Source organism: Berghia stephanieae, chromosome 14, assembly GCF_034508935.2.
Source record: "Berghia stephanieae isolate SIO BIC M18660-M18661 chromosome 14, UCSD_Bste_1.3, whole genome shotgun sequence".
In the NCBI taxonomy this organism is placed as follows: domain Eukaryota; kingdom Metazoa; phylum Mollusca; class Gastropoda; order Nudibranchia; family Aeolidiidae; genus Berghia; species Berghia stephanieae.
In genome coordinates, this window is record NC_088373.1 from 7,392,581 (window position 1) to 7,397,580 (window position 5,000).

At 38.0% G+C, this 5,000-nt stretch overlaps 1 protein-coding gene across 1 annotated transcript in view; it reads left to right on the forward strand.

Annotated features, from left to right (window-relative positions):
• Window positions 1-5,000, forward strand: part of LOC144959606 (uncharacterized) — a 116,182-nt gene that overhangs the window by 51,105 nt on the left and 60,077 nt on the right. The window lies entirely within an intron of this gene.

A 5,000-nucleotide genomic window follows, 5' to 3' on the forward strand; every position in this document is an offset into this window, starting at 1 on the left:
TGGAATCTACATCTGGTCCCTATTTGTTCCCAGTTCCCCTATGTCTTAACTTTTCTTGGGTGCTTTAATTGTAATTCTAGAACTTTTTACTATCCCATTTTCTTCCTTTTTACTGGTGTTGATATAACCTAAATGTGTTGCAAGCGCCGTAAAACCCTTTAAAACAAACAAACAAACAGACTCAGGGGTAAAGAGACCGCCAGGCGCTGACAGCATTGTTTGTATCCACTAAAAAAGTGCAATAGCTTTTATATTCGTCGAGTCTCGCCTCGCCTCGTCTCGCTCGTCCTGCAAGTTAAGTGTTGCTGTTTGTTCAGGACGCCTTACAAAGCGTTCTGAGCACATAATATAATAATAAAAAATAAAAAATAAAATACCCTTTATTCATCCCATAGGGGGAATGTGTCTCTAGGGTCTGTTCCAAGGGAAGACTGGAATAACCCAGGCTTTAGCCGCATTGCAGCGCCGCAAATTAAGCTACGGCGACGTGACTTGCTCAAGGCCACACAGAGCAGCGGCGGGTGATCGAACTCGGTACCTCTCGGGTACGAAGCAAAGACCGTACAGCTGAGTCACGCTGCCCCTATAGTGAATAATGTTCTATCTAAACGCTCAAGCTAAAAATAAATGGACATTAAATAAACCTATAAATAGAAATAAATGATTGAGCTTTTGAAAAAAAAAAATTGAGATTTTATATAGGGCAATATCCACTAAATGTGCTCAAAGCCCTTTACAAGGGGTCTCTGACGAACAGCAACACTTACCATTTAAGACAAGACGCCTGTTAAGCGATATTACAAAATTTCCGACAGAGACAATGCTCTTAACGACCAGGTACTCATTTTACACGGTGAGAGCACGGTGAGAGAATGTGAGTAAAGAGCTTTTTCCAAGAAATCGACTATGCGCAGCTCAGAGCGGGACGGGAACCAAGGACCGTCCGTTCCACCAAAGGCGAGTATCATACCACTAGACCTAATAGCCGCACCAGAAAAAAAAATCCCAACTCTATATATCTTTTCAGACATTCAACGTGCAAAAATAAATAGAAATTTTTATTCAAGTTAGAATTATTTTTTTAAGAGATGAAAAGATTATTCGACGAAGGCACGATAATAATCATGGTTATAATGATTACATATTTTTATATTATGGGATCAGGCGATATTATGTTAGGATGAGTCGGAAGTCGAAAAATCAATTTAGATAGCAATGCCTATGAAAATTTATTTTTCTATCTTTGTGGGGGAATACTACGTTTAATTCAAAGCCCTATCTATCTCCATTGAGTAAAAATCTATTTGAATTTTGCAAATCCATTCATAAATTTTTAAAAAAGTTATGCAGTTTCAAAGGTGTCATTTATTTGGATGACTCATAAAGAGAAAAAAAACCCGGAAAATATAGGACGCTTTTTCTTCGTTTTATTTTGGTTTGTGTATCTCGATTAATACTTGGAATATGATATTGAAAATTGGCAATTTTATGGCAAATTTCTCAGAAAATATGATGAAGACACCAGAAAAGCTATAACAATTATAATTCTAGAGCTGTATGGCTAGGGTCAACCGTAATTTTGCTGGAAAATATACATAATCATTTGAAACATTTCCGGAGTGTAATTTTGTGTTAAAAATGAAATGAAAAATGCCTGCTACATTATAATCAATCAAAAAAGTCCGTGAGACCATGACTTATGTTATTTCTGAGAGAGAGAGAGAGAGAGAGAGAGAGAGAGAGAGAGAGAGAGAGAGAGAGAGAGAGAAATTGTTAATTTACTGTGAGGTAAAGAGAAATTGGACACGTCTATTTAAAAGGGGACAAAGATTGTTAAAAAGTCGAATTATCAACTGATCAGAAAGACAAAATGGCTGTCTCCTCTTCTCACTCATTGAATTGCAAATTGGGTTGATGTTTTGTGATGATACGTGAAAAGTACTTATCATATTCCGATGAAATTTGAAACAAAATAGATGAAATGTGCATATTATATATTCACGCCAAATTCTCTGCTCTTGATAGTTTTAGAAATAATTTACTCAAAAGAGCAGACATCTGTTTTTAAAGGTTTTTGAGTGACTGCACGAGTTTTGCCATTTGACAAAATCTAAAATGGCCTCTTTACTAATTGTGTGCCAACTTTTAGACATATTTATTGTTAAAAAGCGTAGTAATGAATTTTTAAAAATAACATACACGAAACCGCAGTGTCCCATATTTTGCCTTGAATTCGCGCCACTTCGGGACCGAAAAGAGGCCCAAAGATTTCAGTAAGATCGTCATTGTTAAAAATTTAGAGCAAAGATGATGAGAGATAGGACCTTAGAATATTTCACAATGCAAGAAATGGCATGTGTGCTCTCGAATATCGAATAGAAATAAACTCCATGATTCATCTTTGGGGCTATTGGGACATAAGGAAACGCTTGCGAAGTCCCAGGTTTGAGAGTTTTGCCAAGATGAGGTCATTAATTGATCTGAGTTTTCTGGACAAATTTTTAACTACGCATCTTTACAGAGTACGGCAATTGGATTCAATAGTCTGATGCCACGTCGCCCAGCAACGGCGGCCATCTTGGTTCTAAACCCTTTTTTTATTCTTCATGCTAGCTAGAACTTTTCATATGCCTTGTGATCCGAATGTGTAAAAGTCAAAACATGATCAGATTTATAATGTTTTTATTCCCTCTGGATACGCTTTTGTGCTCGTCGGAGAAATATTTCATAAGGGCGTCCGCCATTGTTCCGATAGTTTAGAGCCAGTTACTGAGTTACCATTACGAGGGAAGTGACGTTACGACTGTTGAAGCGTATTAACTGGCTCATCAACTGTGAAAATATGAAAAGCTCGTATTTCTGATCATTTGCACTTTAAACCCAATAGACACTAGATAACCACGCCTCTCGGACAGTCGTCATAATGTAACCAATGGCAGTAATTGGGTAACATAGCGAACTACACATGTGTCTAAGTCAAATACCCACTGTTCTACCACTTGATCAATAGAACCAACACAGAAAACGGTGTAAACTTAGTCATTTACCATATGGTCGAGAAAATCGTGTCATAACTAGTCACCCATCTGGCGGTATAAAAACAATAACAATGATCAGAGAGAAGTAGATTCCATTCACGTTATTGTTTATAAACAACTAACTATGTTTGTCCGAGGACGTGTGAAGGTGTGGCACAGTTTTGATTGGTCAAAAATCTACTGGTTAATTCTCTTGAACCGGTGAATTACGTAGCATCGTTAACTTTTAGCCTAACCGTAGCCAAAGTCAACTTCTATCCTGGCACTGACCAAAAGATCACATCAACAGACAAGTCTTTGGTCACAAAAGAAAACAAATCGTGAGTTGTATTCAATAGTTCAACCAATGAAATAACTTGTTTCCATGAGTTCTACTAACGACAACTGTCACAAGACGCTGCACGAACCATTAAAATGACGTCGAACTGCCAGTCCTAGAGGGTTCTAGCGTAGCCATCGTTATGTTATAGCCTGATACTGAAATCCAAAAGGACTGGCAGTTTGACGTCATTATTTGGCTTTTGCACCGCCTAGTTAGTTGTCGTTAGTAGAGCTCATGGAAACAAGTTATTTCATTGGTTGAACTATTGAATACAACTCACGATTTGTTTTCTTTTTGGGCAAAAGACTGGCATTTTTACGTCAATTTTTGGTCAGTATCAGGCCATAACTTTACGAAGGCCACGGTTCCAGTGTCAGGCTATATGTTAACGATGGCTACGTAAGGCGTGACACGAGAACTGTAGCTATCGTTAAATTATAGCCTGACACTGAAATCCAAAAATACTGCATTTTGACGTCATTTGGTTTTTGCATCGCCTAGTGAGTTGTCGTTAGTAGAGCTCATGGAAACAAGTGGTCCCATTGGTTGAACTATTGAATACAACTTACGTTTTGTTTTCTTTTGTGGCCAAACACTGGTATTTTGACGTCATTTTTGGCCATTGTCAGGCTATAAGTTAACGATGGCGACGCTAGAACCCACCATGACTTATAGTTTGACGTCATTTTCTAGTTTGTTTGTTTTTTGCACCGTCTAATGAATTGTTGTTATTATCCCTCAATGAAGTAAGTCATTCCATTGGTTGACCTATTGAATACAACTCACGATTTGTTTTCTTTTGTGGCCAAAACCTTGTCTTTTGACGTCATTTTTTGGTCAGTGACAGGCGAAAAGTTAACGATGGCTACGTGAACAGCATGCGAAGAAGGATTTTGAAAATGAATCGGTCGGTGACTGGCATTTTATTAGTTTTCGAAGTTATACCGAATATTCTTTTTTGTTCATTCCTTTTTACTATTAACATCGTCTAGCAGTTTTGTATCACTCACTCTGCCGGAAGTGAGGCCAGCAATAAGTCGCCACCGTTCTAATCTGAAAGAAGATCGATTAGAACACCTAACATTTTCCCCAAGTACTGCTGTTACTGTAATACTATCACACAAATACACTTCATCGAACGCCTGGACTGTAATGCTATTACAGGAATACACTTATTCAACTGCTAGAACTGTAATGTTATCACAGGAAGACACTCAAAAGACCGGATTAGGAGACGTGCGCAGAATGTAATTTGACCCTGCGAGGGATCGATGACTTTGTTGATAGTAGAAAATCACTAACGGCAACTCTCCTATAGGCAAAGTACTCTTTAATCTGAAAGCTTCGTGGAATCTCCTTGCCCTTGGAATGTTTAGGGTGGTTCCGCACTAGGACAGGACTGAACCAGGACGTATTTGTCCTGTCCCACAGAAGAAAACTTCTATTCAAAACAGAACCGCACTAGGACAGGACTGTCCCAGGCCACAACTCGCGTATCGCTTGCACGAATGCATTTTTTTTTTTTTACAAGATTAAAAAGTTTATTTTTAGGCAATTGCCAATATAGCTCATACTAGAATATAATATTTTCATCAACAAATCAAGTAAGTAAAATCAATAATAAAGCAAGGCAAACAATG